Source organism: Balaenoptera physalus (genome assembly GCF_965194825.1).
Source record: "Balaenoptera physalus genome assembly, chromosome: 17".
NCBI classification, from domain to species: Eukaryota; Metazoa; Chordata; class Mammalia; order Artiodactyla; family Balaenopteridae; genus Balaenoptera; species Balaenoptera physalus.
Window position 1 is genome coordinate 63,961,372 of NC_138895.1, and position 23,923 is coordinate 63,985,294.

A 23,923-nucleotide genomic window follows, 5' to 3' on the forward strand; every position below is an offset into this window, starting at 1 on the left:
ACTAAGTTGGGACAACCTGGGTGAACCTCAGTCTAATGAAATCCTGTAACTATATAAATAAATTCTATTCCCATGATGGCGGGGAATGAAGCCATGTGCTTTAGGAGCATACCATTATTTTAGTCATAGTTTGTGTTTAGGTTGAAAAAGAATAAACTAGGTTTAGGATGACTGGTCCTAGAAGAGGAGCAATCCACAGACTTAGAGCTGGTGAAAAATGTAAGTTACACTAGGCTGGATACTTATGGTTGCAAGTAACAGAAAACTGACTTTTAAAAGGCAGAGTTTGGGAATTTCTTGACGGTCCAGTGGTTAGGACTCCGTGCTTTCACTGCCGAGGGCCCAGGTTCGATCCCTGGTTGGGTAACTAAGATCCCACAAGCCACGTGGCGTGGCCAAAAAAAAAAAGACAGAGTTTATTGGGTCACACAACTGAAAAGTCCAGGGATACATTTAGCTTGTCTCAGCTGGATCCAGGTACTTGACTTCGTTCAGACCACTCTCCTACTCCATCTTTCACTTCTTCTTTTCTTTGTTTTGGTTTTACTCTCAGGAAAGTGTTCTCTACCTGGTGGCTTCCCAGAATCTGCAGCTGGAGCAGAAAAGAAATCACCTCTCTCTTACGTGCTCCAGCAAAAGATCCAAGAATGTGCACATCCCTGAACCAATAGTGGAGCCCGAGAGTACACAGTTGATGACTACCTCTTGGTTACATGCCCAGCTCTGGCTCTGGGAATGAACTCCATCTGAATCACATGGACAGAGAATATCTAAGCGTTGTTTCCCCTAGGAAAACTGCAGCACTGCTATCAGAAGAAGGGTGAGTGATGTTTTTATTTATTTATTCAAAAAAAAAAAAAAAAGGATGAGTGAATGCTGACACGTAAGGAACAAATGGCCACTACTGATATCTGCGCGTTAGAGTTTAATTGAATCTTTACTAGGATTATTTAATTTTTTAATTCTCATCAGAGTTTGCATAAAAATATGGTATAACTTACTGTCAACCCACAGTATGATCAACTGGGTCTTGTATTATCATCATCATGTGAAGACCATACTCACCATCAAAATTAAGAACTTTGCAACTTCACTCACTGCTGCTCATTCTCTTTTCCTTCCTTTGATCCCTCGGTAAAATTGTAGGACGTGTGTATAATTTGGGGAATTACGATGACAAATGCTTTTCTTTAGGATTACATTATAGAAAAAAATCTTGAAAATTCACTTTCTTTCCAGTCCTTTTAAGAAAGTCTATTGCAAAGAATTTTAAACATGTAGGTATTAATTTTTTTTAATAAAAAACCCCAAACAAGGAATTCTGATGTGGTTTTATTATTAGAAATGATTATATAATATGGGGAATTTTAGGTACATAATACATTATTATTAACTATAATCACAATGCTGTGCATTAGATCTCTGAGACTTATTCATCTTCTAACTGGAAGTTTGTACCCATTGACCAACATCTCCCCAGTTCCCATATCCCTAATCCCTGGTAACACCATTCTACTCTCTGCTTCTATGAGTTTGGCTTTTTTGGATTCCATAGATAAGTGATATCATATAGTATTTGTCTTTCTCTGTCTGACTTATCTCCCTTAGCATAATGCCTTCAGGTCCATCCACGTTGTCACAAATGGTAGGATTTCCTTCTTTCTCGTGGCTGAACAATATTCCATGTATAGTTGACCCTTGAACAAGATGGATTTGACTTACACGGGTCCACTTATACAAGGTTTTTTTCCAATAAATATATACTACAGTACTACACAGTCTGTAGTTGGTTGAATTTGTAGATGCAGAATTATGGCTACGGAGGGATGACTGTAAAGTTATACATGGATTTTTTTTTTAATTAATTAATTTATTTATTTGTGGCTGTGTTGGGTCTTCGTTTCTGTGCGAGGGCTTTCTCTAGTTGCGGCAAGTGGGGGCCACTCTTCATCACGCTGCGCAGGCCTCTCACTATCGCGGCCTCTCTTGTTGTGGAGCACAAGCTCCAGACACGCAGGCTCAGTAATTGTGGCTCACGGGCCTAGTTGCTCCGCGGCATGTGGGATCTTCCCAGACCAGGGCTCGAACCCGTGTCCCCTGCATTAGCAGGCAGACTCTCAACCACTGCGCCACCAGGGAAGCCCCTATACATGGATTTTTGACCTGGGGGTGGTGTGTTAGTGCCCCTAAACCCTTTCATTGTTCAAGGGTCAACTGTGTGTGTGTGTGTCTGTATATGTCGTATATGTTTCTCATCTCCCTTACCTATTCATCTGTCATCTGACATTGACAGATGCTTAGGTTGTTTGCATATCTTGGCTATTGTGAGTAATGCTGCACTAAACATGGGAGTGCAGATATCTCTTTGATATCCTGTTCTCATTTTCTTTGAATACATACCCATAATTGGAATTGCTGGATCATATGGTAGTTCTATATTTAATTTTTTGAGGAACATCCATAATGTGTTCCACTATGGCTGAACCAACTTGCATTTCCATCAACAGTACACAAGGGTTCCCTTTTCTCTACACCCTTGCTCAACACTTGTTACCTTTTGTCTTCGTGATGATAGCCATTCTAACAGGTGTGAGGTGATATCTCATTGTGGTTTAGATTTGCATTTCTTTGATAGTTAGTGATGTTGAGCACCTTTTTATGTACCTCATGGCCATTTGGATATTGTCTTTGGAAAAATGTCTATTTCCTTTGCCAATTTTTAAATCGTATTATTTTTGCTAAGGGTGTGAATTCTTTATGTATTTTGGATATTAACACCTGCTCCGAAATGGTTAGCAAATATTTTCTCTCATTTTGTACATTGCCTTTTCATTTTTTGGTTGTTTCTTTTACTGTGCAGAAGCTTTTTAGTTTGATGTATACCACTTACTAATTTATGCTTTTGTTGCTTGTGCTTTCAGTGTTGTATCTAAAAAAATAACTGCCAAGACCAATGTCAAAGAACTTCTTTCCTATTTTTCTTGTAGGTGTTTTGCAGTATCAGGTCTTTGTTTGTGTCTTTAATACATTTTGAGTTAATTTTGTGAGTGGTGTAAGACAGGGGTTGGATTTCATTCTCCTGCATGTGCTTATCCAGTTTTCCCAACACAATTATTGAAGAGACTATCCTTTCCCCATTCTTAGCTTCCTTGTCAAATATTAGTTGACTGTAAATTCAAGGGTTTATTTCTGTGCTTTTGACTCTGTTACATTGGTCTATGTGTCTATTAGCCAATACCATACTATTTTGATACATTTTTGTAATCTGGTTTGAAATAAGGAAGTGTGATACCTTTAGCTTTGTTATTCTTTTTCATGATTGAGTTGCCTATTTGGGGTCTTCTGTGTTTCCATACAAATTTTAGGATTGCTTTTTCTATTTCTGTGAAAAATGCTATGGGAATTTTTACACAGATTGCACTGAATCTGTAGATGGCTTTGGGTAGTATATACATTTGAACAGTATTCATTCCTCTGATTCATGAACACAATATTACACAATATTACTTCTTCCTTTCTGATTTGGGTGCCTTTTATTTCTTTATCTTGCTTAATTGCTCTAGCTATGACTTCAGGTACTGTGTTGAATAAGAGTGGTGAGAGTGGGCACTCTTGTTTTCCTGATCCTGGAGGAAAGTTTTTCGACCTTTCACTGTTGAGTATGATGCTGGCTGTGAGCTTGTCATATATGACCTTTATTATGTTGAGGTATGTGCCTTATATGCCCAATTTGTTGAGTGTTTTTATCATAAAAGTATATTGTATTTTGTCATGCTTTTTATGCATATTGAGATGTTCGTGTAATTTTCATCTTTCATTCTATTAATGTGGTACATCACATTTATTGATTCGTGTATGTTGAATTATTTACATCCCATGGATAAATCTCACTTGGTCATGATGTATAATCTTTTCCGTGTGTTGTTGAATTCAGTTTGCTAATATTTTGTTGAGAATTTTTGTACCTATTGTGAAATAAAATTTTTATTTTATGGCAAGACAAGAAAAATTTAAACATAAAAAATTTTCTCTGCCCTCTGGCCTCCTCTCTTCCCCTACTTTGCATTGTGTATCTGCATCATGCATCAACCAAACCTCCCCGTTGGCAATACCTTCTCAACCATAAAGAAGAACATTTTCCTAGCATCAACAAGACAACTCCTTAAAAGATAACATTCCTTTTTAATCTTGTAAGGGGTCACATGACCCACCACTTTGTACTTGTGTAAACTGTCAATAATACATTATTTAATGTACAGCCCTCTGTCTCAAAAAACTTATATAACTGTGCTTTGACTTCTAATGGACAGAAGAGTTCTCAGAGCTTTCTGAGAGGCTGTTCCCAGGTTATAATCCTCAATTTGGCTCGAATAACATTTTTTATTTCTTTCATCAGTTGGCTGATTAATTTTTCATTGACACTATATTCATCAGAGATTTTAGACTATAGTTTTCTTGTGCTGTCCTTATCTCAAGTGCTGTCCTCCTAAAATGAGTTTGCAATGTTCCCTTCTCTTCTGTTTTTTTGAAAGAGTTTGTGAATGATTGCCATTAATTCTTCTTTAAATGTTTAATAGAATTCACCAGTGAAACCATCTGGTCCTGGGGTTTTCTGTATTGGGGGGTTTTGATTACAGATTTAATCTCCTTACTGGTTATTGTCTCTTCAGATTTTCTATTTCTTCATGATTTAGGCTTCATAAGTTGTATGTTTCTAGAAATTTATCCATTTCACTGGGTTATCTGATTTGTTGGCATTTAATTATTCACAGTAGTCTCTTATGATCCTTTGTATTTGTGTAGTATCAGTTGTAGTGTCTCCTCTTTCATTTCTCGTTTTATTTGAGTCTTTTTCTTAGGAAGAGTAGGTAAAGGTTTGTCCATTTTTCTTTTTTGAAAAAACAGCTCTTGGTTTTGTTGATTTTTTAAACTTGTCTTGCTGGTCTCTATTTCATTTATTTCTGCTCAGATATTAGTTATTTTAGTTATTTTCTTCCTTCTGCTTACTTTGGACTTAGTTTTATTTTCTTTTTCTAGTTCCTTATGATGTAAAGTTAGGTTGTTTGAGATTTCCATTTTCTTAATACATGCATTTATTGCTATAAACTTTCAGAACTGCTTTTGCAGCATCCCATAGGTTTTGGTATATTGTGTTTTCATTTTCATTTGCTTTGAGATAGTTTTTGATTTCCCTTTGATTTCTTTTTTGACCCATTGGTTGTTCAATAGTGTGTTATTTAATCTCTACATTTTTGTAGATTTTTCAGATTTTCTCTTGTTACTTATTTCAAGTTTTATACTATTGTGGTCAGAAAAGATACTTGGTATGATTTCGGTCTTCTTAAATTTGCTGAGACTTGTTTTGTGGTCTATTATATCATATCCTGGGGCTTGTTCCATGTGCACTAGAGAAGAATGTGTATTCTGCTTCTGTGGGATGGAATGTTCTATAAATGTCTCTTAGGTCCACTTGGTCTAATGTATGGTTCAAATTCAACATTTCCTTGTTGATTTTCTGTCAGGATGATCTGTCCATTGTTGAGGGTGGGGTATTGAAGTTCCCTGCTATTATTGTCTATTTTTTCCCTTCAGATCTGTTAGTATTTGCTTAATATATTTTGGTGCTCCAATGTTGGGTTTGCATATGTTTGTAATTGTTATATCTTCTTGATGAATTGATCCCTTTATCATTATCTATTGACCTTCTGTCTCTTTTTACCATTTTTGGCTTATAGTCCATTTGGTCTGATATAATTATAGCTACCCCTGCTTTCTTTTGGTTTCCACTTGCATGGAATCTCTTTTTCCATCTCTTTACCTGAGCTTTTGTAAGCTGAAGTGAATCTCTTGTATGAAGCATATAGTTGAGTCTTTTTTTTTTTTAATCCATCCAGTCATTCTGTGCCTTTTGATTGGTAAATTCAACCTATTTATGTTTGGAGTTATTATTGACATGTAAGGACTTGCTAATGCCTCTGGTTCATTGTTTTCTGGTTCTTTTGTATCTCCACTCCCTCCCCCTTCTGCATACCTTTTTAAATTGGTGATTTTCCATGGTGGTGTGTTCTTTATCTTTTGTGCATCTACTCTAGGACATCTCATAGATAAAACAGTCTATTTTAAGCTGATAGCAACTTAACTTTGCTTACAAAAGCTTCAGATTTTTACTCCCCCATTTTATTTTTTTGATGTCATTATTGGTATTAGTTATAATTACACCTCTTTTAATATTGGTGTTAGTTGTAATTATACTAGCTATAATTATTTTTAGTATTCTTTTCCTTTGACCTTTATACTATAGTTAAGTGGTTAACACACCATGCAATTACAGAATTAGAGTTTTCTAAGTTTGACTTTATATTTACCTTTACCAGTGTATTGTATACTTTTGTATTTTTTATGTCATTTCATTCCAGCTTGAAGAGCTTCCTTCAGCATTTCTTATAGGTCTGGTGGTTATTAACCCCCTCAGCTTTTGTTTGCCTAGGGAAGTCTGTATTTCTCTTTCACATCTGAAGGATAACTTTGCCAAATAGAATATTCTCGGCTGGCAGTTTTTTTCTTGGAACACTAAGGATATATCATTCCCACTCTCTCAGATGTCTAATTCTCTCCCCAGGTTTGGGAAGTTCTTAGCTGCCATTTCTTTAAATCTGTCGCCTTCTTCCTCTCTTCTCCTTCTGGACCCTGATTATTCTAATATTTGTTCTTTAATGGTGTCCCATAGATCATGAATGCTTTCTTCTCTTTTTTTCGTTCTTTTTCTTTGTTCCCTCTAACTGGGTTATTTCAGAATTCCTACCCTCTACCTCACTTATTCTGTCTTCAGGTGCTCTACTCTACTGCAGATGTTCTGTACTGCATTTTTTCATTTCATTTATTGAATTCTTCAGCTCTAAAATTTCTGCTTGGCTCTTTTTTATGATTTCTATCTCTGGTAAATATCTCATTTTGAACCTGTGCTTTTTTGTGTGTGTGATTTCATTGAACTGCCTTTCTAAGGGTTTTTTTTTTTTTTTGGTAGCTCATTGAGTTTCTTCATAACAGTTATTTTTAATTCTTTATCAACCACATTGCAAATTTTGTGTTTTGAGCTCTGTTATTAGAGGATTATTATTATCTTTTGGTGATAACATGTTTCTTTGATCCTTTATGTTCCTTGTAGTTTTGCTTTGCTGCTTTTGCATTTGAAGAAGCAGACGCCTCTTTAAATCTTTGCTAGTTGCCTTCAGATAGGTATTCGGTTCACTGGTGCTGATATTTTCTGGAGTTTTCTCTGCCTTTGTGTAGATATACCTGTTCCACTCATCTTGCTCCCTCTTGTGGCAGAATTCTTAAGCTTTTAAGTCTTCCCTGGTTCTTACAACTCACCAGGCTGGCTACTGGAAACCTCTCTTTTGTTTTCTAAAAGTGGTACTATAGCTCGAGCTTTAATTTCTTCCTTGCCCACAAAGCCTCGCCCGTTTTCTAAGCACATTCACCATCTACGGAAGCTTTCTCTTGTCGCCACACTTGGGAGTGTACAAGGAGCCAGTTGCAGAGTGGAGGGAGGTATGGGTTTAGCCCTCAAGGTGTTGGGGGAGCCTGTGGACTTGGTAGGGAGAGCCCTGGCTGTGGGACTCCCAGAGGCTTGTGGATGGACTTCCTGCTGACTATGTTCCCTTTAACGCCCTTTGACAGTCTTACCTGTCCGTTTCCCAATCTCCTCTCTCCTCCCAGTCATGGAGGTTCTACCTTGGTCCTCTTGGTGCTGCTGGAGAGAAACAAGTTTCTTCAGCTGTGTCCTGCATCCTTGGTCACTCACCACTCTCCTTTTTTCCTGCAGGAGAATTCACCGCTGCCTGATAGGTCAGCCCCGTGCAGTGTTGCCATGGAGGGGGAGGGGGAGACTGGTGTTGGTAAAGTTCTTATTGTCTTGGCTGCATTCAGACTCTCTTTCCTTTAATGAGGTACTGGAATCTTTTCTCAGGTAGGCTGGACTTCTAAAATTTCTCTCTTGACTATGGGTATCTGCCCAGTGTATTCTCCAGGCTTTTTCCTGACCACGTGACAGGGGTTGCGGCAAGTTTGCTGCCCTGCTTGTTCCATCCTGTACTGAGGTCTGTCTGCTTATTCCTGGATACACAGGTGAGTGAGATTCCTCCTGTGTCCCTTGGCACATGTTGCTGGATCCCACAGCTCCCACCAAGGTACTGTGGTTCATGGATGGATGTCTAATTCTTTGTTAAAAAAAAGGGGGACGAAGAGAGGAATGCCTTATGCTGCCATGATGCTGTCACCCTATCTACAACGTGATGTTTTTATATCACGTGCACTTGAGATAATAACCACAATCAAGCTTATTAACATATCCATCACCTTGCATAGTTAATTGTTGTTACACAAAAAAATTTTTAGATCTACTTTTTGCAAATTTCAAGTATACGATACAGTATTATTAACTATATCACCATGCTGTACATTAAATCTCCAGTACATATTTAAACTTTGTAGCTTTTGACTAATAGGTCCCCACTTTCCCCTCTGCCCCAGCCCCTGGCAACCACCATTCTACTCTCTGCTTCTATGAATTTGACTATTATAGATTCCACATATAAGTGGTACTATATAGTACTTGTCTTTAAGGGTGAGACTTGTCTTTAAGTGTGAGATTTATTTCACTTAGCAAAATGTCCTCCGGGTTCATTTCTGTTGTCACAAATAACAGAATTTCCTTTTTTTGGAGACTGAATGATAAATGATATTTCTTTGTATATGTACACCGCATTTTCTTTTTCCATTCATCTGTCAATGAACATATAGCTTGTTTCTGTATCTTGGCTACTGTGAATAATGCTGCAACGAACATGGGAGTGCAGGTATGTCTTTGAGGTACTGATTTCATTTCCTTTGGATATATACTCAGAAGGAGCATTGCTGTATTATAGGGCAATTCTATTTTTAATTTTTCATGACCATCCATACTATTTTCCATAATGCTTTACCTGTTTACATTCCCACCAATAGTGTACAAAGGTTCTTTTTTCTACACATTCCCTCATCCTCAACTTCATCCAAATATCCTATGCTTTACACAGAACCTGGAATATAAAAGATACTTTATTTGCTGGGTGACTGTGTAGTCAAAGGAGAATTATTAAAGCTGTCATTCTGTTTGTTGTTCTAGTGATGTTGCTATATTTTAAAGCATTAACATTTTTTCTTAAAGAAATTTGCCTACAGTGTCAGTGCTGCATTTTTGAGGATATTTTCTTTGGCCCCTAGAGGGAGCTCCCGCCTCCTCTAGAGGTCTCCTCATCAGTACTTTCCTCCAGGATTTTGTTATTCCATGCCTAAAGAGAACTGAAAATCTCTTAACAGCAAAAGCATTTCCTGGACATGTATTTAGGGGCGTGGATTTCTCTCTAGATCATACAGCCACAGAAAGACTAGTTCACGGCTATTGATCTTTGGAGCTGCCTCTCTCAGGAAGGCCTTGAATTGTTGGATTTAGTTATTTATTTAATATATATTATTTGAATGCTTGCCAGGTGCTAGGCACAGTTCTAAGGCTTGGAATTCAGCAATAAACAAGTGATAGGAGATCACTGTTTCCTAAAGAGCACACCCTGGGATATTGTACCCTTTCTGCCTTAGTCCTTAGAAAGAAACTAAATACAGGTCCAACCTTAGCAAGCTTGACAGGTCCAAAGCCTCCTAGTAATCCCAGGGAGTCCTGGCCTCTACCACTCAAAGGTGGTACTTAAATATAAATTGTCATTGTGTTAACATATGACCAACAGCTCCCCCCACTAATTTCCCCTGAACAAAGCTGAATGGCCCAGGTGTGGGAATCTGATCAAACAAGCCCATCTGTAGGTCAGATGATAGAACAGGCTTTTCTGAGGATTTTGCCCAACAGGGACCAGTCATTAACTTGAACCCATCAGATTCTCTCCCCTTGGAATTTGACTGAGATGCAAAAAGAATTGGTTCCTTGGTGGTGGGGGGATATTACCCCAAGGAATGTCAGTGCCACAAGGGAGCAAGGACTTAGAGTATGCAGGGGATAATCCTATCAATAGTACCTATATCTTTTTTTTTTTTTTTTTTTTTTGCTACATCGCATGGCATGTGGGATCTTAGTTCCCCAACCAGAGATCAAACCCACACCCCCTGCATTGGAAGCGTGGAGTCTTAACCACTGGATGGCCAGGGAAGTCCCAGTAGTACCTATCTCTTTCGAGGTTAGAGGATTAAGTGAGATATATATACAATGTTTAGCACAGTGCTAACATATATGGCTCTTATTTTCCCTGTTTCACATATAAGGAGAACGAGTGTATTAGAGTTCTCCAGAGAAACAGAACCAATAGGAGATTATGTATATATATAGCGAGGGAGAGAGAAAGAAAGATTTATTATAAGGGAATTGGTTCATACAATTATGGAGACTGAGAAGTCCCGTGACCTGCCATCTGCAAGCTGGAGACCCGGTAAAGCCAGTGGTGTAGTTTCAGTCCAAGTGCAGGAGGTGACCCATATTTCAGCTAGAAAACAGGCAGATAGAGTGAATTCTCCCTTACTCCACATTAGGGAGGGCAATCTGCTTTACTTAGTCTCCCAATTCAAATGTAAATCTCACCAAGAAACACCCTCACAGACACACCCAGATATTTGATTAAACATTATTCTAGGTATCACATGGCTCTATCAAATTGATAAAAAAAAAACTACACATCACACTGAAACTCAGAGAGCTCAAATAACTTGCCCATGTATGAACAGATAACAGGCAGCAGAGCTGGGATTTGAACCCAAGTCTCTAAGTCAAAGTATCTCTGGGCACAGGTAGGGTGAGACAGGGGTAGAGTCACTGAGGCAGGCCAGGATTAAAATGTTTAGAGGTCATCTACAACAAGATTTACACCCTCAACTGGGGAGATTCCTAATCCTTTAAGGAGGAATTTGACTTCTGGAAAGGATCTAAAATAATTTCTAATCAATGGAAAAAAGATGTTTTGGGGAATAATCAAAGGGAAAATTAAAATATTTCTTGTTCTCTTATGTGCTTTTGACGCTTGCTCTGAAGATCATTTCAAATTCGAGGGAGGGATTCTATGCAGTGTCATTACTATTGGAAAAATATACTGTTTCCCAAGGTACTACTTTGAAGGACAGCATTCATACAGAGGTGTTCATATATGCGTATGTGTATTCATTTGCTGAACACCTTTTGTGTTGGGATTCAGTGATGAGTGAGATACAGTCTCCTTTCCTGAAGTTTGTGATCTGCCTGGGGAACAGATATGTAAATAGTGAATTTTATTACATTGAGACTAGTGTTATAATAAAACTCCTTCCAGCCACAAAATTCTTTGACTGTATAACATGTAACATCAATCTGAATTTCGGCAGGGGGAGGCACAAGTCAAGGTATAACTATAAATAAGTAAATAAATAAATTTATTTATAAATAATTTTTAAAGATTCATTCCACCTGAGGGCTTTCAGAAAGGCTTGACAGGGGAAGCGACATCTGAAGACTCAAAGTAGCCTAATAAAAATATATGCCAGAGACAAAGAGGTATTCAATAAACGTTTCTTAAATAAACCAGTGACATAAGGATGTACCAGTCTTTCTTGATGCCAGTATATATAGTGTTGAGCCTTTATAAAAGCTGACAATCCTATTTCTTTCTTTCTTTTCTTTATTGTAGCCAATATTTATTTATTTAATTTTTTAATAGGAAAGAGGATTAATTGATTGAGTGCATGCATGTTTGTGTGTGTTATGCATATTTTTTTTTTGAATTTTTGAATTTTATTTTTTTATACAGCAGGTTCTTATTAGTCATCCATTTTATACACATCAGTGTATACATGTCCCAGTCTCCCAATTCATCACACCACCACCCCCATATCATATTTAAATTATGTCTACTCTGGTAGAAAAAGCCCTTTTGAAGCTTCAGTCTAAAGTAAACATAGTTAGCTAACTGAATGAATAAATGAATGTAGCATAAGCTACCAAATGTAGGCCAAGTGGATTTATGCTGCTTGCCCTAGAGCCTCAACAATTATGATCAGGGCCCAGCAGCCTTGGTTTCAGGCCCCCAGCCTTTCGTTAAATCATCTCTAAGGACTTTCTAGAATTAACCCAAGATATAAAGGACTTAACATGTTCCTAGGTTACATTCTCAGTATTTGCTCAAGATTAACTGCCCTTTAGTGCTACTTTTCTGAGTATTTTCAGGCCCTTCCTGTTGAAGTCACAGGATAGGACCAAAACAAGAGCTGGGCCACTCTTTTCTTCATTCTCACCTCATTAAGTTTGGGCGTCGCCATAGCAGCAGAGTAGCTCCTGTTCTGACTTAGCTCCAGTGGGACCAAACTGTGTTTCTCCAATGGGGTGAAACAGCAGCATTAGTATCACCTGGAGCATTGCCTGCTTAACATGCAGATTCCTGGCCCAACTAAATGTTGGGCCAGGAATCTAAAATAAGTCCAGATTCCAACTAAATAAAAACCATTGTAGGTGAGGCCTAGAATGTACAATTGTAACAAGCGCCCTAGGTGACTCTGATTATGTACGTCAAATCTAAGATCCATTAAGAAAGAGAAAAGAGCTTCTTACACTTTCCTTCTGTAGTTTCTGATTTTCTTGGGAAATGGCCAACTGTATGGCAGCCCCTATCCTAGAGGCCAACCTTCACCTCAGCCCTCTTTTCACATAATAACTCTGTGATGTGTTATTAACCTTGCTTTATAAATGACAAGATTGGTTACAACAGGTTGAGTGCTCTTAAAATTCACATGTAGCTCAAGGCCCTTAGAACTGGAGGGTCTGATTTGAGGGATGTTAAGTGATTGTGCTAAATGACTTGCTTGCAGAGGAAGGGCGTATGGGTGGGCATGACTAAGATCCCTGGGGTGCCGGGCAGTGACATCTCCGGTGCTTGAGGAAGACCAGACTGCTAACTCTTGAGAGAGGTTTTATTTTTTTAAACACTTTTTTCCTTTTTTTTTTTAAATTCGTAAAAAGCATTATACATTTATAAGGAAAATTAAAACGTTATAGACATAAGAGATGGAAAACGAAAGTCAAGGATTAAATGTCCTCAGCAGGGGAGAGTTTAAATAAAATATAGCACATTTCTCTTCTATAGAATTTTATGTAGCTATTAAGAAGTTTGAGGTAAAGGTGTATGTATTAATACAGGAAGAGCTTTAAGGAGTGTAAGGTAAAAAGCAAGTATCAGGACATTACTATAGTATGATTCTATATCTGTTTAAAAAACAGAGATGCATGTGTATATATGTACACATATAAGGTATATACATGCATAGAAACAGGAAGGGAAATGTACTCAACTATTGACAATGGAATGCAAGTGAGATGAATAAAATGAGATTTTCTTGTTTGTTTTGTTTGCTTTTCATTTTTTAAGTAAACTTTTTTTTTTTGGCCATGCCATGTGGCTTGCAGGATCTTAGTTCCCCTACCAGGGACTGAACCCGGGCCACAGCAGTTAAAGCACCGAGTCCTAACCACTGGACTGCCAGGGAATTCCCAATAAACTTTATTTATTTATTTATTTATTTAATGTATTTATTTTTGGCTGCATTGGGTCTTCGTTGCTGTGCGGGGGCTTTCTCTAGTTGCGGCGAGCAGGGGGCTACTCTCTTCATTGCAGTGCGCAGGCTTCTCATTGCAGTGGCTTCTCTTGTTGAGGAGCATGGGCTCCAGGCACATGGGCTTCAGTAGTTGTGGCACTCGGGCTTCAGTAGTTGTGGCTCTCAGGCTCTAGAGCACAGGCTCAGTAGTTGTGGCGCACAGGCTTTGTTGCTCTGCAACATGTGGGATCTTCCCAGACCAGGGCTTGAACCCGTGTCCCCTGCATTGGCACGCAGATTCTTAACCACTGCACCACCAGGAAAGTCCCTCCTATGTTTTCTTTTACAAGTTTTATGATTTCAGGTCTTACACTTAAGTCTTTAATCCATTTTAAGTTCATTTTTTGTAAGTGGTGTAAGATAAGTGTTGAATTTCATTTTTCTGCATGTGGTTGTCCAGTTTTCCCAGCACCATTTATTGAGGAAAGTGTCCTTTCCCTGTTGAGTATTATTTGCTCCCTTGTCTAATAGTATTAGATCATATATGCAGGGGTTTATTTCTAAGCTCTTAATTCTGTTCTATTGGTCTATATGTCTGTCTTTATGCTAGTACCATACTGTTTTGACTACTATAACTTTGTAGTGTAGTTTGAATCAGGAAGTGTGATGCCTCCAGCTTTGTGGAATCTAAAAATTCTAATGCACAATTTCTCTGTAGCATACAATGCTGTTTGATAGCATTTTACCCACAGTAGAACTTCTTTCAAAATTGGAATCAGTCCTCTCAAACCCTACCACTGCTTTATCAACTAAGCTTATGTAATATTCTAAATCCTTTGTTGTCATTTCAACAATCTTCACAGCATCTTCAACAGGAGTAGATTCCATCTCAAGAAACCACTTTATTGCTCACCCATAGGAAGCAACTCTTGATTCGTTAAAGTTTTATCATGAGATTGTAGCAATTCAGTCACATCTTCAGGCCTCACTTCCCTTCCTTCCTCCTTTCCTCCCTCCCTTCTTTCCTTCCTTCCTTCTCTCTCTCTTTTGTCACACATTGTGGTATCTTAGTTCCCTGACCAGGGATCAAACCCAGGCCCTGAGCAGTGAAAGTTCAGAGTCCTAACCACTGGAACGCCAGGGGATTCCCTCAGGCTCCACTTCTAATTCTAGTTGTCTTGCTATTTCTACTACATCTGCAGGTACTTCCTCCACTGAAGTCTTGAACCCCTCAAAGTCATACATGAAGGTCGGAATCAATTTCTTCCACATTCTTATTAATGTTGATGTTTTGACCTCTTCCTATGAATCACAAATGTTAATGGCATCTAGAGTGGTAAATCCTTTCCAGAAGGTTTCAGTTTACTTTTCCCAGATCCATCAGAGGAATCACTATCTATGGTAGCCATAGCTTTACGAACTCGGTCTCTTAAATAATAAGACTTGAAATCCTAAATTACTCCTAGATCTATGGGCTGCAGAATGGATATTGTATTAGCAGGCATGAAAACAACATTAATCTCGTTATTCATCTCCATCAGAGTTCTTGGGTGACCAGGTGCATTATCAGTGAGAAGTAATATTTTAAATAAATCTTTTCCTTTTTTCTGAGCAGTAGGTCTCAATAGTGGGCTTAAAATATTCAGTAGACCATGTTGTAAAGAGATGTGCTATCATCCAGGCTTTGTTGTTCCATTTATAGAGCACAGGCAGAGTAGATTGAGCATAATTCTTAAGGGCCCTAGGATTTTTGGAATGGTAAATGAGTGTTGGCTTCAACTTAAAGTCACCAGCTACAATAGCCCCTAACAAAAGAGTCAGATTGTCCTTTGAAAATTTGAAGCCAGGCCTTGACTTCTCTCTATGTATGAAAACCCAAGATGGCATTTTCTTCCAATAGAAGGCTGTTTCATCTACACTGAAAATCTGTTGTCTAGTGTAGCCACCTTCATTAATAATCTTCACTGGATCTTCTGGATAACTTGCTGCAGCTTCTACATCAGCCCTTGCTTTCTCACCTTGCACTTTCCTCATGAACCTCTGCTAGCTTCAAACTTTTCTTCTGAAGCTTACTCACCTCTCTGAGCCTTATAAACTTGAAATGAGTTAGGGCCTCACTCTGGATTAGGCTTTGGCTTAAGGGAATGTTGTGGCTGGTTTTATCTTCTATCCAGACGACTAAAACTTTCTCCATATCAGCAATAAGGCTGTTTCGCTTTCTTATCATTTGTGTGTTCACTGGAGTAGAACTTTTCATTTACTTCAAGAACTTTTCCTTTGCATTCATAACTGGGCTCACTGTTTGGTACAAGAGGCCTAGCTTTTGGCCTGTCTCAGCTTTTGACATGCCTTCCTCACTAAGCCTAATCATTTCTAGTTGTTGATTTAAAGTAAGAGACATGTGACTCTTCCTTTCAATGAACACTTAGAGACTATGCTGGGTAATTAATTGGCCTAATTTCAATATTGCTGTGTCTCAGGGAATAAGGAAGCCTGAGGAGAGGGAGAGAGACAGGATTGGCCAGTGGGTGGAGCAGTCAGAAAACACACATTTATCGACTAAGTTTGTGGTCTTATATGGGTGTGGTTTGTGGCACCCCAAAGCAATTACAGTAGTAATATCAAAGATCACTGATCACCATAACAAATATAATCATAATGAAAAAGCTTGAAATATTTCAAGAATTACCAAAATGTGACATAGAGACACAAAGTGAGTGAATGTTATTGGAAAAGTGGTGCCAATAGACTTCCTCAACACAGTGTTGCCATAAATGTTCAGTTTGTTTAAAAAAAAAAAATCTGTAAAGCACAATAAAACAAAACGCAATAAAACAAGGTATGCCTGTATAGATGTTTGATGCTGTACATTTCCCTCTAAGTTCTGCTTTATTTGTATGCCATAAAGTTTGATATGTTGTTTTTCTTTTTCATTTATTTCAAAACCCTTTCTAATTTCCCACTTGATTAGGTTAGGAATGTGTTATTTAGTTTCCAAATTTTTTAGTTTCTAAATATTTGGAGATTTTCTCGATATCTTTTTTTATGGATTTCTAATTTAATTCTATTGTGTTTAGAGAACACACTTCGTATATTTTGAAATTTTTTAATTTATTGACTTGTTCTATGAGACAGCATGTGTTCTACTTCTGTAAATATTCCATGTGCATTTGAAAAGACGTTTTCAGCTGTTGTTAGGTCATGTGTTCTATAAATATCAATTGGGTCAAGTTGATTGATAGTCTTGTTCAAGTCTTCTATATTAATAATACATTAGTCAGGGTTCTCTAGAGACAGAACCGATAAGATACACATAAAAGGAGATTTATTAAAAGAATTGGCTCCCACAGTTATGTGGTGCAAAAAGTCCCCACAGTCTGCATCTGTGAGTTGGAGAACCAGGAAAGCTGGTGGTATAATTCAGTCATGTCCAAAAGCCTGTGAACAACGAGGCTGCTGTTTTAAGTCTTAGAGTCTGAAGGCCTGAGAACCAGGAGCTCCAATGTCTGAGGGTAAGAGAAGATGGATATCCCAGCTCAAGAAGAGAGGGAATTCACCCTTTGTCCTATTTGGGCCCTGAAGGAATTGGATGATGCCCATCCCCATTGGTGAAATCCTTACTCAGTCTACTGGTTCAAATGCTAATCTTTTCTGAAAACACCCTCATAGACATATCCAGAAATAATGTTTTACCAGCTATCTGGGCATCCCTTACCCCAGTCAAGTTGGCACATAAGATTAACCGCCCCACCTGCTGATTTTCTGTCTGCTTGTTCTATCGATTACTGAGAGAGGGGGCATTGAAATCTTCAACTATAATTGTATTGGGTTGGCCAGAAGGTTCGTTCGTTTTTTCTGTAAGATGGCTCTAGTAGAGCTTAGTCGTTTTTAACTTCATTCGAAAGAATTTTGTTAGATTGTATTGTGACAGCTGTCATATCACTGTGCATTAAAAAAAAAAAACTTATCAAAACTGGTGAATTTTTGTGTAGCCATTTTAATATTGAAGATTGAAGAGAAAAAGCAACATTTTCAGCATATTATGCTTTATTATTTCAAGAAATGTAAAAACGCAACTGAAACGCAAAAAAAGTTTTGTGCAGTGTATGGAGAAGGTGCTGTGACTGATCGAACGTGTCAAAACTGGTTTGCAAAGTTTCGTGCTGGAGATTTCTCTCTGGACGATGTTCCACAGTCGGAGTAGACCAGTTGAAGTTGATAGCGATCAAGTTGAGACATTAACTGAGAATAGTCAACATTATACCATGTGGGAGATAGCTGACTACTCAAAATATCCAAATCAAGCGTTGAAAATCATTTGCACCAGCTTGGTTATGTTAATCACTTTGATGTTTCTGTTCCACATAAGTTAAGTGAAAAAAACCTTCTTGACCTTATTTCTGCATGCGATTCTCTACTGAAACATAATGAAAACGTTCCATTTTTTAAACAAATTGTGACGGGCAATGAAAAGTGGATACTGTACAATAACGTGGACTGGAAGAGATCCTGGGGCAAGCGAAATGACCCACCACCAACCACACCAAAGGCCGGTCTTCATCCAAAGAAGGTGATGTAGTGTGTATGGTGGGATTGGAAGGGAGTCCTCTATTATGAGCTCCTTCTGGAAAACCAAACGATTAATTCCAACAAGTACTGCTCCCAATTAGACCAACTGAAAGCAGCACTCAACGAAAAGCTTCCAGAATTAGTCAACAGAAAACACATGATCTTCCATCAGGATAATGCAAGACTGCATGTTTCTTTGATGACCAGGCAAAAGCTGTTACAGCTTGGGTGGGAAGCTCTGATTCATCCGTGGTATTCACCAGACATTGCACCTTCGGATTTTGCATTTATTTCGGTCTTAACAAAATTCTCTTAATGGAAAAAAATTCCCTGGAAGACTGTTAAAGGCACCTGGAACAGTTCTTTGCTCAGAAAGATAAAAAGTTTTGTGAAGATGGAATTATGAAGTTGCCTGAAAAAATGGCAGAAGGTAGTGGAACAAAAGGGTGAAGACATTGTTCAATAAAGTTCTTGGTGAAAATGAAAAATGTGTGTTTTTTAAAATTTATTTTTAAAATATTTATTTATATTTGGCTGCTTTGGGTCTTCGTTGCGGTGTGAGGGTTTCTCATTGCTGTGGCTTCTCTTGTTGCATAGCACAGTCTCTAGGCACGTGGGCTTCAGTAGTTGTGGCGCACGGGCTTAGTTGTTCTGTGGCATGTGTGATCTTCCCAGACCAGGGCTCGAACCCTTGTCCCCCGCATTGGCAGGTGGATTCTTAACCACTGCACTACCAGGGAAGTCCCATGTGTTTTATTTTTACTAAAAGACCGAAGGCACTTTTTGGCCAACCCAATAGATTCATCTAAATTCTCCTTGTAGTTCTATTAGTTATTGCTTCATGTATTTTGGAGCTCTCTTATTAGGTTCATAAATATTTAGAATTTCTATCTTCTTGATCAGTTGATATTTTATCATTATAAAATGACCTTATCTATCCCTGGTAAAGTATTTGCTCTAAAATATACTTGTCTAATATTACTGTGTTCATTCCAGCTCTCTTTTGATGTGTTATTATGGTATATATGTGTATATATATATATATATCTCATCCTTTTACATTTAACCTATACAAGTCTTTTTATTTAAAGTGAGTTCTTTTAGGCAGCATAAATTGGATTTTGTTTTTTTAATTCAATCTGACAATATCTACATTTTTGTTGGGATGTTTAGACCATTTACATATAATGTGATTGTTTATGTGGTTGGGTTTAAATTTACCAATTTAAATGACTACATTTGCTTTCCATTTGCCTCATCTGTTCTCCTTTTCCTATTTTTCTTCATTCTTTGTATTAATTGAGTATTTTTATGATTCTATCTTATCCCCTTTATTGGTTTGTTGACAATAACTCTTTGTTGTGTTACTTCTGTGGTTGCTCTTGGTTTTGCATTATATAACTTTAATAATTCACAACCTGCTTTAAACTAATATTATACCACATCAAGTATAGTATAAGAACCTTGCAACTATATACTTCCATTTCCCCCTTCCTGGCCTTTGTGCTATTATTGTCACACATTTTACTTCTATGTTGTAAACCCTAGAATACATTGTTAATTTGTTTTTCTTTAAATAGTAAATTAAAAATTCAATAGTAAGAAAAGTCTCTATATTTACCCACATCAATTGCCCATTGATCTTCATTCCTTTGTGTAGATTCAGATTCTATCTGATATCACTTTCATTCTACCTTAAAAACTTCCTTTAACATTTCTTAAGTGCAGGTTGTCTGGTAATGAGTTATTTTGGCTTTTGTATGTCTAAAATGTCTATTTTATCTTCATTTTTGAAATATTCTTTTTTAGGTATAGAATTCTCAGGTGATAGTTTTTTTGTGTGTGTCTTTTTTTATTGGAGTATAGTTGCTTTACAATGTGTTAGTTTCTGCTGTACAGCAAAGTGAATCAGCTATATGTATACATATATAAGTCTTTTTAAAACATTGAGAGGGAGGTACAGAGATTTCCTATATACCCCCTTCCCCCTCACATGTGCAGTCTCACTCATTATGAGCATCGCTCACCAGAATGATACTTTGTTTTTCCCCCCGTGGATGAACCTACATTAATTCATCATAATCACCCAAAGTTCATAGTTTACCTTAGAATTCACTTTTGGTGTTGTACATTCTATGGCTTAGAAAAACATACAGGCATACCTCGAAGATACTGTGGGTTCAGTTCCAGATCATGGCAATCAAGTGAATATCTCAATAAAGTGAGTCACATGAATTTTTTTTGTTTCCCAGTTCATGTAAAAGTTGTATTTAGGGACTTCTCTGGTGGTCCAGTGGTTAGGATCCATACTTTCACTGCCAAGGGTGAGGGTTCAATCCCTGGTTGGGGAACTAAGATCCCGCAAGCCACATAGCATGGCCAAAAAAAAAAAAAAGTTATATTTACACTGTACTGTAGTCTGTTAAGCATTATATCTAAAGAAAACGATGTACATACCTTAATTTAAAAATACTTTATTGCTAAAAGATGCTAACCATCATCCAGGCCTTCAGTGGGTCATAATCTTTTTACAATAATAACATCAAAGATCACTGATCACAATCAATGGACAAAAGATTAATCTCCAAAATACATAAATAGCTTATGCAGCTCAATATTAAAAAACAACCCAATCCAAAAATGGGCAGAAGACCTAAATAGACATTTCTCCAAAGAAGACATACAGATGGCCAAGAGGCACATGAAAAGTTGCTCAACATCACTAATTATTAGAGAAATGCAAATCAAAACTACAATGAGGTATCACCTCACACCGGTTAGAATGGGCATCATCAGAAAATCTACAAACAACAAATGCTGGAGAGGGTGTGGAGAAAAGGGAACCCTCTTGCACTGTTGGTGGGAATGTAAATTGATACAGCCACTATGGAGAACAGTATGGAGGTTCCTTAAAAAACTAAAAATAGAATTACCATATGACCCAACAATCCCACTACTGGGCATATACCCAGAGAAAACCATAATTCAAAAAGACGCATGCACCCCAATGTTCATTGCAGCACTATTTACAATAGCCAGGTCATGGAAGCAACCTAAATGCTCATCGACAGACGAGTGGATAAAGAAGATGTGGTACATATATACAATGGAATATTACTCAGCCATAAAAAGGAACTAAATTGGGTCATTTGTAGAGACATGGATGGACTTAGAGACTGTCATACAGAGTGAACTAAGTCAGAAAGAGAAAAACAAAAATCGTATATTAATGCATGTATGTGGAATCTAGAAAAATGGTACAGATGAACCAGTTTGCAAGGCAGAAATAGAGGCACAGATGTAGAGAACAAACGTATGGACACCAAGGGGGGAAAGCGGCTGGGGGCGGGGATGAATTGGGAGATTGGGATTGAAATATATACACTAATATGTATAAAATAGATAACTAATAAGAACCTGCTGTATAAAAAAAAAAGATCATTGATCACAGATCATCATAACAAATAATAACGAAAAAGTTTGAAATATTGTGAGAATTACCAAAATGTGACAAAGAAAAATGAAGCGAGCAAATGCTGTTGGAAAAATGGAGTTGATAGACTTGCCGGACACAGGGGTGCCACAGACCTTCAAATTGTAATGTGTCATCTGTGAAGTGCTATAAAGTGAAGTTCAATAAAACAAGGTATGCCTATCCTACAGAGTACGATATCATACAGAGTATTTTCACTGCCCTAAAAGTCCTGTGTGCTCTGCCTATTCATCACCCCCTGCAACCACTGATTTTTTTTTTAAATGAATGCCCTTGCAATTTTTTTAAAATTAATTAATTAATTTATTATTTATTTTTGGGTGTGTTGGGTCTTCGTTTCTGTGCGAGGGCTTTCTCTAGTTGCGGCAAGCGGGGGCCACTCGCTGTCGCGGCCTCTTGTTGTGGAGCACAGGCTCCAGATGCGCAGGCTCAGTAGTTGTGGCGCACGGGCTTAGTTGCTCCGCGGCATGTGGGATCTTCCCAGACCAGGGCTCGAACCCGTGTCCCCTGCATTGGCAGGCAGATTCTCAACCACTGCGCCACCAGGGAAGCCCCTGATTTTTTAATAGTTTTGCCTTTTCCAAAATATCATATAGTTGGAATCATCCAGTATGTAGCTTTTCCAAATTGGTTTCTGTTACTTAGTAATAGGCATTTAAGATTCTTCCATGTCTTTTCATGGCTGTTAGTTCAGTTATTCTTAGCACTGAATAATATTCCATTGTCTAAATGTACCACAGTTATCCATTCACCCCTGAAGGACATGTTGTTTGCTTCTAAGTTTTGGCAATAATGAATAAAGCTTCTTTAAACATCCTTGTGCAAGTTTTTGTGTGGGCATAAGTTTTCAGCTCTTTTAGGTAAATACCAAGGAGCACAACTGCTGGATCATGTGGTAGGATTATGTTTAGTTTTATAAGAAACCACCGAACTGTCTTCCACAGTGGCTGTGCTATTTTGCATTCACATTAGCAATGTATGAGAGTTCCTATTGCTTCGCATTCTCACCAGCATTTGGTGGTGTCAGTATTCTAGATTTTGGTCATTCTAATAGGTGTGTAGTGGTACCTCATTGTTGTTTTAATTTGCATTTCCCTGATAACATATGATGTGGAGTATCATTTCATATGCCTATTTGCCATCTGTATATCTTCTTTGGTGAGGTGACTGTTAAGATCTTTGACCCATTTTTTAAATTGGGTTGTTTTCTTAACATGGAATTTTAAGAGTTCTTTGTATACTTTGCACAACAGCCGTTTATTAGCTGTATCTTTTGAAAATGTTTTCTGCCAATCCGTAGCTTGTCTTCTAATTCTCTTGAAGTAATAGTTTTTTCCCTTTGGGATTTTAAATATTTTGACCCATATTCTCCTGGCTTTGCATTGTTTCTAATGTGTGATCTTCCGTCTTCTTTTCTCTGTTTCTCTATATGTAATGCATCTTTTTCATCTGACTGCTTTTCAAGGTTTTTCTATTTATAACAAATCAGTTGCAATTTAATTATGATATACACTGGTACAGTTTTCTTCATGTTTCTTGTGCTTGGGTTTTGTTAAGGTCTGGGGTTTGTGGATTTACAGTTTTCATCAAATTTGAAAAGTTTTCAGTCATTATTTCTTTACATGTTTTTTCTGACCCTCTCCCCTCTTTGCTAGACTCCAGTTACACATATATTGGGCTTCCTGATATTGTCCTCCAGATCAATAATACTCTATTTTTCTGTTTCATTTTGATAGTTTCTGTTGCTACAGCTTCAAGTTCATAAGCCTTATCTTTTGCAATGTCTAATCTGCTGTTAATCCCATTTGGTTGCTTGTCTGATTTTTCATTTCAGTCATTATAGTTTACATTTCTAGATGTTTGACTGGGGTCTTTAGAATTCTTTTCCCTGTCTCTACTAAATATGCTTCATCTTTCCTCTAGCTCTTGAAATAGTGGGGTATATTCTAGTAACTGTTTTAATGCTCTTCTCTACTAATTCTATATCTATGTCATTTTGGGCCTATTTCCATTGATTTCTTTTTCTCCTTATCATGGGTTATATTTTCCTGCTTCTTTGCAAGCCTAGAATTTTTTTATTGGATTCCAAACGTTGACTATTATACCTTGTTGAATGGCTAGATATTTTTGTATTCCTACAAATATTTTTTAAATGCAGTTAAATTCCTTGGAAGAAATTTAATCCTTTTAAGTATATTTTTAAACAGTGTTAGGTAAGACCAGAGCAATATTTAGTCTAAGGCTAATTCTATCCCACTATTGAGA

General features: G+C 37.6%; 1 long non-coding RNA gene across 1 annotated transcript; it reads right to left on the reverse strand.

The window, feature by feature from the left end:
* Window positions 1-848: 848 nt before the first annotated feature.
* On the reverse strand, window positions 849-21,909 carry LOC309646720. The gene is made up of 2 exons (XR_014255560.1): window positions 16,681-21,909; window positions 849-2,144 (listed from the first exon to the last, which is right to left on the reverse strand). It is a non-coding gene; the product is annotated as an uncharacterized lncRNA (long non-coding RNA).
* Window positions 21,910-23,923: the final 2,014 nt, after the last annotated feature.